Source organism: Hypanus sabinus, chromosome 29 (assembly GCF_030144855.1).
Source record: "Hypanus sabinus isolate sHypSab1 chromosome 29, sHypSab1.hap1, whole genome shotgun sequence".
NCBI lineage: Eukaryota > Metazoa > Chordata > Chondrichthyes > Myliobatiformes > Dasyatidae > Hypanus > Hypanus sabinus.
The window spans coordinates 1,569,244-1,581,881 of record NC_082734.1 but is presented as its reverse complement, the minus strand read 5'-3'; the positions used below and the strand labels follow the sequence as shown (position 1 = coordinate 1,581,881).

At 60.0% G+C, this 12,638-nt stretch overlaps 1 pseudogene; it reads right to left on the bottom strand.

The window, feature by feature from the left end:
• Positions 1–12,638, bottom strand: part of LOC132382864 (coronin-1A-like) — a 55,424-nt pseudogene that overhangs the window by 25,720 nt on the left and 17,066 nt on the right.

The following is a 12,638-nucleotide window of genomic DNA, read 5'->3' as shown; positions in this document are numbered from 1 at the left end:
GGAGGAAGGTGGGGAGGGGAGGAAGGTGGGGAATGGAGGAAGGTGGGGAGTGGAGGAAGGTGGGGAATGGAGGAAGGTGAGGAGGGGAGGAAGGTGGGGAGTGGAGGAAGGTGGGGAATGGAGGAAGGTGAGGAGGGGAGGAAGGTGGGGAGGGGAGGAAGGTGAGGAGGGGAGGAAGGTGGGGAGGGGAGGAAGGTGAGGAGGGGAGGAAGGTGGGGAGGGGAGGAAGGTGGGGAATGGAGGAAGGTGAGGAGGGGAGGAAGGTGGGGAGTGGAGGAAGGTGGGGAGGGGAGGAAGGTGGGGAATGGAGGAAGGTGGGGAGTGGAGGAAGGTGAGGAGGGGAGGAAGGTGGGGAATGGAGGAAGGTGGGGAGTGGAGGAAGGTGAGGAGGGGAGGAAGGTGGGGGGGTGGACCGGCGGGGGAGTACTGTGGACAGGATGTGTCCGCGGACCCACCAGGATGACGGTCTGTTTCCGGGGCTCGATGACTCTCAGCTTCTTGTCCTTTGCACGTGGTGACGATGCGGCTGCCGTCCTGGTTCCAAGCCACACTGTAGATCGTGTCGGGATGGATGGTGTCAATCACCACTGCCTGCTCGGCCGTACTGATGTTCCAGATGATGATCACATTGTCTCCTCCTGAGTGAAGGGTGGTAGGGAGGTTGGTGATTGGAGAATGTCCAGTGAACCAGCCTCCTTTGCACTCTGACCCCACACTGCCCTCTGCTATCTGCACCTTGTCCCACAGTTGCACACTCGAAATTTTAACCTAGAGAAACCCCTCCCTGACCTTTAGCTTCTCAACAACCCCATTCCCTGACCTTACCCAGTAGCAACCCTTCCCAGCCCACTACCCTGTGGTGATGTCATTCCCTCTCCACACTGACCTATGACCTGAGTGTGACCCAACCTCCAGCCTGAGGCCCCACTGTGACCCCACTCCCTAACCCATTATCCATTATGGCCTCACCTGTAGCTCCAACCTGACCCAATGCACTGACCTTTACCACACAGTGACCACACTCTTGCTCCTTACCCCCATAAAGACCCCACTGCTTGACCTCTCCCCCATGGTAAGTTAACACACAGTGACCCCCCTCGTGATCTATCCCCACACAGTGACCCCCCGTGATCTATCTCCACACGGTGACCCCCCGTGATCTATCCCCACACAGTGACCCCCCGTGATCTATCCCCACACAGTGACCCCCCCCCGTGATCTATCCCCACACGGTGACCCCCCCCCGTGATCTATCCCCACACGGTGACCCCCCCGTGATCTATCCCCACACAGTGACCCCCCGTGATCTATCCACACACAGTGACCCCCCTCCCGTGACCTATCCCCACAGTGACTTCCCCCCCGTGATCTATCCCCACACAGTGACTCCCCCCGTGATCTATCCCCACACAGTGACCCCCCGTGATCTATCCCCACAGTGACTCCCCCCCCCGTGATCTATCCCCACACAGTGACTCCCCCCCGTGATCTATCCCCACACAGTGACCCCCCCCCCCGTGATCTATCCCCACACGGTGACCCCCCCCCGTGATCTATCCCCACACAGTGACCCCCCGTGATCTATCCCCACACAGTGACCCCCCCCCGTGATCTATCCCCACACGGTGACCCCCCCCCCGTGATCTATCCCCACACGGTGACCCCCCGTGATCTATCCCCACACGGTGACCCCCTGTGATCTATCCCCACACAGTGACCCCCCGTGATCTATCCACACACAGTGACTCCCCCCGTGATCTATCCCCACACGGTGACCACACTCTTGCTCCTTACCCCCATAAAGACCCCACTGCTTGACCTCTCCCCCATGGTAAGTTAACACACAGTGACCCCCCGTGATCTATCCCCACACGGTGACCCCCCGTGATCTATCCCCTCACAGTGACCCCCCCGTGATCTATCCCCACACAGTGACCCCCCCCCCGTGATCTATCCCCACACGGTGACCCCCCCGTGATCTATCCCCACACGGTGACCCCCCGTGATCCATCCCCCACACAGTGACCCCCCGTGATCTATCCACACACAGTGACCCCCCTCCCGTGATCTATCCCCACAGTGACTTCCCCCCCCGTGATCTATCCCCACACAGTGACTCCCCCCGTGATCTATCCCCACACAGTGACCCCCCGTGATCTATCCCCACAGTGACTTCCCCCCCCGTGATCTATCCCCACACAGTGACCCCCCGTGATCTATCCACACACAGTGACACCCCCGTGATCTATCCCCACAGTGACTTCCCCCCCGTGATCTATCCCCACACAGTGACTCCCCCCGTGATCTATCCCCACACAGTGACCCCCCCGTGATCTATCCACACACAGTGACCCCCCTCCCGTGATCTATCCCCACAGTGACTTCCCCCCCCCGTGATCTATCCCCACACAGTGACTCCCCCCGTGATCTATCCCCACACAGTGACCCCCCGTGATCTATCCCCACACAGTGACCCCCCCGTGATCTATCCCCACACAGTGACTCCCCCCGTGATCTATCCCCACAGTGACTCCCCCCCCGTGATCTATCCCCACAGTGACTCCCCCCGTGATCTATCCCCCACACAGTGACCCCCCCCCGTGATCTATCCCCACACGGTGACCCCCCCGTGATCTATCCCCACACAGTGACCCCCCCCCCCGTGATCTATCCCCACACAGTGGACCCCCCCCCCGTGATCTATCCCCACACGGTGACCCCCCGTGATCTATCCCCAACACGGTGACCCCCCCGTGATCTATCCCCACACGGTGACTCCCCCCCGTGATCTATCCCCACACAGTGACTCCCCCCGTGATCTATCCCCACACAGTGACTCCCCCCGTGATCTATCCCCACACAGTGACCCCCCCCGTGATCTATCCCCACACAGTGACCCCCCCCGTGATCTATCCCCACACGGTGACCCCCCCCGTGATCTATCCCACACGGGAACCCCCCGTGATCTATCCCCACACGGTGACCCCCCCGTGATCTATCCCCACACAGTGACCCCCCCCCCCCGTGATCTATCCCCACACAGTGACCCCCCGTGATCTATCCCCACACGGTGACCCCCCCCCCGTGATCTATCCCCACATGGAGACCCCCCCCCGTGATCTATCCCCACACGGAGACCCCCCCGTGATCTATCCCCACACGGTGACCCCCCGTGATCTATCCCCACACAGTGACTCCCCCCGTGATCTATCCCCACACAGTGACCCCCCCCGTGATCTATCCCCACACGGTGACCCCCCCGTGATCTATCCCCACACAGTGACCCCCCCCCGTGATCTATCCCCACACAGTGACCCCCCCCCCCCGTGATCTATCCCACACGGTGACCCCCCGTGATCTATCCCCACACGGTGACCCCCCGTGATCTATCCCCACACGGTGACTCCCCCCCCGTGATCTATCCCCACACAGTGACTCCCCCGTGATCTATCCCCACACAGTGACTCCCCCCGTGATCTATCCCCACACAGTGACCCCCCCCGTGATCTATCCCCACACAGTGACCCCCCCGTGATCTATCCCCACACGGTGACCCCCCCCCGTGATCTATCCCCACACGGAGAACCCCCGTGATCTATCCCCACACGGTGACCCCCCGTGATCTATCCCCACACAGTGACCCCCCCCCGTGATCTATCCCCACACAGTGACCCCCCGTGATCTATCCCCACACGGTGACCCCCCCCCGTGATCTATCCCCACACGGAGACCCCCCCCGTGATCTATCCCCACACGGAGACCCCCCCGTGATCTATCCCCACACGGTGACCCCCCGTGATCTATCCCCACACAGTGACCCCCCCCCGTGATCTATCCCCACACAGTGACCCCCCCCGTGATCTATCCCCACACAGTGACCCCCCGTGATCTATCCCCACACAGTGACACCCCCTGTGATCTATCCCCACACAGTGACCCCCCCCCGTGATCTATCCCCACATGGTGACTCCCCCCCGTGATCTATCCCCACACGGTGACCCCCCCCCGTGATCTATCCCCACACGGTGACCCCCCCCGTGATCTATCCCCACACAGTGACCCCCCCGTGATCTATCCCCACACAGTGACCCCCCCGTGATCTATCCCCACACAGTGACCCCCCGTGATCTATCCCCACACAGTGACTCCCCCCGTGATCTATCCCCACACAGTGACTCCCCCGTGATCTATCCGCACACAGTGACACCCCGTGATCTATCCCCACACAGTGACCCCCCCGTGATCTATCCCCACACAGTGACCCCCCGTGATCTATCCCCACACAGTGACCCCCCCGTGATCCATCCCCACACGGTGACCCCCCCGTGATCTATCCCCCACACGGTGACCCCCCCTGTGATCTATCCCCACACAGTGACCCCCCCGTGATCTATCCCCACACAGTGACCCCCCCGTGATCTATCCCCACACAGTGACCCCCCGTGATCTATCCCCACACAGTGACACCCCGTGATCTATCCCCACACAGTGACCCCCGTGATCTATCCCCACACGGAGACCCCCCGTGATCTATCCCCACACAGTGACCCCCCGTGATCTATCCGCACACAGTGACACCCCGTGATCTATCCCCACACAGTGACCCCCCGTGATCTATCCGCACACAGTGACCCCCCGTGATCTATCCCCACACAGTGACCCCCCCGTGATCTATCCCCACACAGTGACTCCCCCCCGTGATCTATCCCCACACAGTGACCCCCCGTGATCTATCCCCACACAGTGACCCCCCCCGTGATCTATCCCCACACAGTGGACCCCCCCCGTGATCTATCCCCACACGGTGACCCCCCCCAGTGATCTATCCCCACACGGAGAACCCCCGTGATCTATCCCCACACGGTGACCCCCCGTGATCTATCCCCCACACAGTGACCCCCCCCCGTGATCTATCCCCACAACAGTGACCCCCCGTGATCTATCCCCACACGGTGACCCCCCCCCCCCGTGATCTATCCCCACACGGAGACCCCCCCCGTGATCTATCCCCACACGGAGACCCCCCGTGATCTATCCCCACACGGAGACCCCCCGTGATCTATCCCCACACGGTGACCCCCCGTGATCTATCCCCACACAGTGACCCCCCCCGTGATCTATCCCCACACAGTGACCCCCCCGTGATCTATCCCCACACAGTGACCCCCCGTGATCTATCCCCACACAGTGACACCCCCTGTGATCTATCCCCACACAGTGACCCCCCCCCGTAATCTATCCCCACAAGGTGACTCCCCCCCGTGATCTATCCCCACAACGGTGACCCCCCCCGTGATCTATCCCCACACGGTGACCCCCCCCCGTGATCTATCCCCACACAGTGACCCCCCGTGATCTATCCCCACACAGTGACCCCCCGTGATCTATCCCCACACAGTGACCCCCCGTGATCTATCCCCACACAGTGACTCCCCCCGTGATCTATCCCACACAGTGACTCCCCCGTGATCTATCCGCACACAGTGACACCCCGTGATCTATCCCCACACAGTGACCCCCCCGTGATCTATCCCCACACAGTGACCCCCCGTGATCTATCCCCACACAGTGACCCCCCGTGATCTATCCCACACAGTGACACCCCGTGATCTATCCCCACACAGTGACCCCCCCGTGATCTATCCGCACACAGTGACACCCCGTGATCTATCCCCACACAGTGACCCCCCGTGATCTATCCCCACACAGTGACCCCCCCTGTGATCTATCCCCACACAGTGACCCCCCCCGTGATCTATCCCCACACAGTGACTCCCCCCGTGATCTATCCCCACACAGTGACCCCCCGTGATCTATCCGCACACAGTGACCCCCCGTGATCTATCCCCACACAGTGACCCCCCCCGTGATCTATCCACCACACAGTGACTCCCCCCCGTGATCTATCCCCACACAGTGACCCCCCGTGATCTATCCACACACGGAGACCCCCAGACTGACCGGCACTCAGAAGCACATTGGAGGGCAGTGGGGTGCCAGGCGACGATGCCCACCCGCTTGGTGTGTCCTTCCAGGGTGACCAGGGGCTCAGTGAGGGGCACTTGTTAAACCTCCCTCTGGGATCTCCCAGATCTGTGAGTAAGGAGAGAGAGAACCAGTGAGAGGTAGATTGGGAGTGGAGGAGAGAGAGTCAGACTGGGGTAGAGTGGGAGAGGGACTGGGGGAGAGAGAGTCAGACACTGGGGTAGAGAGGAAGTGGGGGAGTGGAGCAGAGGGAGTGAAACACTGGGGTAGAGAGGGAGAGGGACTGGGGTAGAGAGGGAGAGGGACTGGGGGAGAGAGAGTCAGACTGGGGTAGAGAGGGAGAGGGACTGGAGGAGAGAGAGTCAGACACTGGGGTAGAGAGGGAGAGGGACGGGGGAGAGAGAGTCAGACACGGGTAGAGAGGGAGAGGGACTGGGGGAGAGAGAGTCCAGACACTGGGTAGAGAGGAAGTGGGGGAGTGGAGCAGAGGGAGTCAGACACTGAGGTAGAGAGGGAGAGGGACTGGGGGAGAGAGAGTCAGACTGGGGTAGAGAGGGAGAGGGACTGGAGGGGAGAGAGTCAGACACTGGGGTAGAGAGGGAGAGGGACGGGGAGGGAGAGTCAGACACTGGGGTAGAGAGGGAGAGGGATGGGGAGAGAGAGTCAAACTGGGGTAGAGAGGGAGAGGGACTGGGGGAGAGAGAGTCAGACACTGGGGTAGAGAGGGAGAGGGACTGGGGGAGAGAGAGTCAAACTGGGGTAGAGAGGGAGAGGGACTGGGGAGAAGAGAGTCAAACTGGGGTAGAGAGGGAGAGGGACTGGGGGAGAGAGAGTCCAAACTGGGGTAGAGAGGGAGAGGGACTGGGGGAGAGAGGAAGTGGGGTAGTGGAGGAGAGAGAGTCAGACACTGGGGTAGAGAGGGAGAGGGAGTGGAGGAGACAGAGTCAGACTGGGGTAGAGAGAGTCAGACTGGGTAGAGAGGGAGAGGGACTGGGGGAGAGAGAGTCAGACTGGGGTGGAGAGGGAGAGGGAGTGGAGGAGAGAGTCAGACACTGGGGTAGAGAGGGAGAGGGACTGGGGGGAGAGAGTCAGGACTGGGGTAGAGAGGGAGAGGGAGTGGGGAGAGAGAGTCAGACACTGGGGTAGAGAGGGAGAGGGACTGGGGGAGAGAGAGTCAGACACGGGTAGAGAGGGAGAGGGACTGGGGGAGAGAGAGTCAGACTGGGGTAGAGAGGGAGAGGGACTGGGGGAGAGAGAGTCAGACACTGGGGTAGAGAGGAAGTGGGGGAGTGGAGCAGAGGGAGTGAAACACTGGGGTAGAGAGGGAGAGGGACTGGGGTAGAGAGGGAGAGGGACTGGGGGAGAGAGAGTCAGACTGGGGTAGAGAGGGAGAGGGACTGGAGGGGAGAGAGTCAGACACTGGGGTAGAGAGGGAGAGGGACTGGGGGAGAGAGAGTCAGACTGGGGTAGAGAGGGAGAGGGACTGGAGGGGAGAGAGTCAGACACTGGGGGTAGAGAGGGAGAGGGACTGGGGGAGAGAGAGTCAGACTGGGGTAGAGAGGGAGAGGGACTGGAGGGGAGAGAGTCAGACACTGGGGTAGAGAGGGAGAGGGACGGGAGGGAGAGTCAGACACTGGGGTAGAGAGGGAGAGGGATGGGGAGAGAGAGTCAGACACTGGGGTAGAGAGGGAGAGGGACTGGGGGAGAGAGAGTCAGACACTGGGGTAGAGAGGGAGAGGGACTGGGGGAGAGAGAGTCAAACTGGGGTAGAGAGGGAGAGGGGACTGGGGAGAGAGAGTCAAACTGGGGTAGAGAGGGAGAGGGACTGGGGGAGAGAGAGTCAAACTGGGGTAGAGAGGGAGAGGGACTGGGGGGGGAGAGAGAGTCAAACTGGGGTAGAGAGGAGAGGGACTGGGGAGAGAGGAAGTGGGGTTGTGGAGGAGAGAGAGTCAGACACTGGGGTAGAGAGGGAGAGGGAGTGGAGGAGACAGAGTCAGACTGGGGTAGAGAGAGTCAGACTGGGGGTAGAGAGGGAGAGGGACTGGGGGAGAGAGAGTCAGACTGGGGTGGAGAGGGAGAGGGAGTGGAGGAGAGAGTCAGACACTGGGGTAGAGAGGGAGAGGGACTGGGGGGAGAGAGTCAGACTGGGGTAGAGAGGGAGAGGGAGTGGGGAGAGAGAGTCAGACACTGGGGGTAGAGAGGGAGAGGGACTGGGGGAGAGAGAGTCAGACTGGGGTAGAGAGGGAGAGAGGGGGGATGGGGAGAGAGAGTCAGACTGGGCTAGATAGGGAGTGGGGGGAGAGAGTCAGACTGGGGAGTAGAGACAGAGAGGAAAGTGGGGGAGAGGGAGTCAGACTGGGGTAGAGAGGGAGTGGGGGAGAGAGAGTCAGTCACTGGGTAGAGAGGGAGCAAGAGAGCCAGGGAGAGAGAGTCAGGCACTGGGGTATAGAGAGAGTGGGGGGAGAGTGTCAGACACTTGGGAGTAGAGGGAGAGAGGGGAGTGGGGAGAGAGAGTCAGTCACTGGGTAGAGGGAGAGAGAGTCAGATGGGTAGATAGGGAGTGGGGGAGTGGAGGGGGAGAGAGTCAGACACTGAGGGAGAGAGGAGAGGGAGTGGGGGAGAGAGAATCAGACTGGGGTAGAGAGGGAGAGGGGGAGTGGAGGGGGAGAGAGTCAAACACTGGGGTAGAGAGGGAGAGAGGGAGTGGACAGAGAAAGAGTCAGACACTGGGGTAGGTAGGGATTGGGGAGAGAGAGTCAGACACGGGTAAAGAGGGACTGGGGGTGAGAGAGAGTCAGACACTGGGGTAGAGAGGGAGAGAGAGTCAGACACAGGTAGAGAGGGACTGGGGGAGAGAGGCACACACTGGGGTAGAGAGGGAGAGAGAGTCAGACACAGGTAGAGAGGGACTGGGGGAGAGAGGCACACACTGGGGTAGAGAGGGAGAGGGAGTGGGGAGAGTCAGTCACTGGGAAGTAGAGGGAGAGAGGGGAGTGGGGGAGAGAGAGTCAGCCTGGGGTAGAGGTGGAGAGAGGGAGTGGGGTAGAGAGACACTGGGATAGAGAGGGAGTGCATCCGTATCTGTAGGGAGGTGCTCAGAATCAGAGGCAAGAGGGAGGGAGGGAGAGGGAGACACAGGTCGGCAGAGGCTTTGACAGGGGAGGAAGCAGTGGGACTGTCAAAATACATTAAAAAGTGTGGGTTCAAAATAAGAAATCTTGGGTTGTAATCTTTGCAGATGCTAAAGCAAGAAGGAGAGAGGGGAAGGGGAGAGAAAAGCAAAGAGGAGTGAGGGGAAGAGAGGAGAAAGTGGGGCAGGGGAGAGGAGAGGGAAGAGGGGAAGGGAGAGAGGGGGAGGGGAGTGAGAAGGGAGGTGGAGAGGACAGTGAGAGGGAGAGGAGGGGGAGGGAGAGGGGGATTGGGGAGAAGAGGGGAAGAGAGCAAGGGGAAGAGACAGTGAGGGGGAGTGTCCATGCAAGTTGGGTCACAGGGAGCATAAGGGAGACGGACAGAAGGAGGCAAGCGGGGGTGGGGGGGTGGTTTCTGACCATGACTGTACAATCCTCTGATCCACTGGCAATGATGTGGTCATTGTGGGGACACCATTCGATATCGAGCACCACAGCCGTGTGTCCACACACCAGGGGCGTGGACATGTCAATTCTGCCGCACTGTGAAATACAGAGACACGGAGTGAAACTCCCTCCACACTGTCCCATCACACACTCCCAGGGTCAGAAACAGTGTGAAACTCTGTCCACACCCTCCCATCACACACTCCCGGGGTCAGACTCAGAGTGAAACTCCCTCCACACTGTCCCATCACACACTCCCGGGGTCAGACACAGAGTGAAGCTCCCTCCACACCGTCCCATCACACACTCCCGGGGTCAGACACAGAGTGAAGCTCCCTCCACACCGTCCCACCACACACTCCCGGGGTCAGACACAGAGTGAAACTCTGTCCACACCCTCCCATCACACAATCCCGGGGTCAGACTCAGAGTGAAACTCCCTCCGCGCTGTCCCATCACACACTCCCGGGATCAGACACAGAGTGAAGCTCCCTCCACACCGTCCCATCACACACTCCCGGGGTCAGACACAGAGTGAATCTCCCTCCACACCGTCCCATCACACGCTCCCAGGGTCAGACACAGAGTGAATCTCCCTCCACACCGTCCCATCACACACTCCCGGGGTCAGACACAGAGTGAAACTCCCTCCACACCGTCCCATCACACACTCCCGGGGTCAGACACATAGTGAAACTCCCTCCACACCGTCCCATCACACACTCCCGGGGTCAGACACAGAGTGAAGCTCCCTCCACACCGTCCCATCACACACTCCCGGGATCAGACACAGAGTGAATCTCCCTCCATACCGTCCCATCACACATTCCCGGGGTCAGACACAGAGTGAATCTCCCTCCTCACCGTCCCATCACACACTCCCGGGGTCAGACACAGAGTGAAGCTCCCTCCAAACTGTCCCTTCACACACTCCCGGGGTCAGACACAGAGTGAAGCTCCCTCCACACAGTCCCATCACACACTCCCAGGGTCAGACACAGAGTGAAACTCCATCCACACCGTCCCATCACACACTCCCGGGGTCAGACACAGAGTGAAACTCCCTCCACACCGTCCCATCACACACTCCTGGGGTCAGACACAGAGTGAAACTCCCTCCACACCGTCCCATCACACACTCCCGGGGTCAGACACAGAGTGAAGCTCCCTCCACACCGTCCCATCACACACTCCCAGGATCAGACACAGAGTGAATCTCCCTCCACACCGTCCCATCACACATTCCCGGGGTCAGACACAGAGTGAATCTCCCTCCTCACCGTCCCATCACACACTCCCGGGGTCAGACACAGAGTGAAGCTCCCTCCACACTGTCCCTTCACACACTCCCGGGATCAGACACAGAGTGAAGCTCCCTCCACACAGTCCCATCACACACTCCCGGGGTCAGACACAGAGTGAAGCTCCCTCCACACAGTCCCATCACACACTCCCAGGGTCAGACACAGAGTGAAACTCCATCCACACCGTCCCATCACAGATTCCCGGGGTCAGACACAGAGTGAATCTCCCTCCTCACCGTCCCATCACACACTCCCGGGGTCAGACACAGAGTGAAGCTCCCTCCACACTGTCCCTTCACACACTCCCGGGATCAGACACAGAGTGAAGCTCCCTCCACACAGTCCCATCACACACTCCCAGGGTCAGACACAGAGTGAAACTCCCTCCACACCGTCCCATCACACACTCCCGGGGTCAGACACAGAGTGAAACTCCCTCCACACCGTCCCATCACACACTCCCGGGGTCAGACACAGAGTGAAGCTCCCTCCACACCGTCCCATCACACACTCCCAGGATCAGACACAGAGTGAATCTCCCTCCACACCGTCCCATTACACATTCCCGGGGTCAGACACAGAGTGAATTTCCCTCCTCACCGTCCCATCACACACTCCCGGGGTCAGACACAAAGTGAAGCTCCCTCCACACTGTCCCTTCACACACTCCCGGGATCAGACACAGAGTGAAGCTCCCTCCACACAGTCCCATCACACACTCCCGGGGTCAGACACAGAATGAAGCTCAACTGCACAGTCCTATCATACATACAGTACACCCCTCCCATTTCTGTCACCCCTCCCTCCCCTACACCCCCCAATCTCCATTACCCCCACACACCTCCTTGACTCTGTCACCCCCTCCCTCCCCTGCACCCCCCAATCTCTGTTACCCCCACACACCTCCTTGACTCTGTCAACCCCTCCCTCCCCTGCAGACCATTCCCACTCCTACAACTCCTTCGTCCCATAAACCCTTACCCCTGTGACCCCCCTCACTCCCTTCCTGCCCCTCGCACCCACCTTGGCTAGAGGGAGTACCATGAAGGGCCCTCCACCTCCTGCCTCGACGATGATGGCAAGGAACTTCGGGTTGACGGAGCAGAAGTTGCTGTCCCAGGTGTTCTGGGAGACGCGAATATCGTCATAACACTGGTCTGCCTTTAGCGGCTGCCCGTACACATGACGGAACTTGCTGGTCCGAACTACCTTCCGAATCATTGCTGTTGGGGGGTAGAGAGTTGGACAGGAGGGGGAGAGAAGATGAGATTAGGTTCAGACCATGGGAAAGAGGCCCCAGATAGGATTATTTTATAAACGGCCATTTCGGCCACATCTGGAATTCTGCAGTCAGCCTCTGGCCCTGAGGCACAGGACGGATGGTAGGGGAGTGAAGAAGAGAAGTGCAGTAGTGACAGGCGATTGCGTAGGTACAGGAGCAGACGGGAGACTCTGGGAATGTGAAGGAGACACCCAGATTGTATGTTGCCTCCAAGCTGCCAGGATCAGGGATGTCTCGGATGAGATCCCTGGCATTCCAAAGGGAGAGGGATGACAGCCAGAAGTCATGGTACATATTGGTTCCAACGACTTAGGGAGGAGGTCCTGAAGAGAGAATATAGGGAGTTGGGCAGGAAGCTGCAAAGCAGCACCTCCAGGCTCATAACCTCTTCCATGTCCGTCTGACATCGACTCAGGCCAAGAGGCCAGCGTCGGGCTTGTCATGCCTTACAAGGCGTGGAACGAAAGACTGCACTGCGCCACTCATCCCACA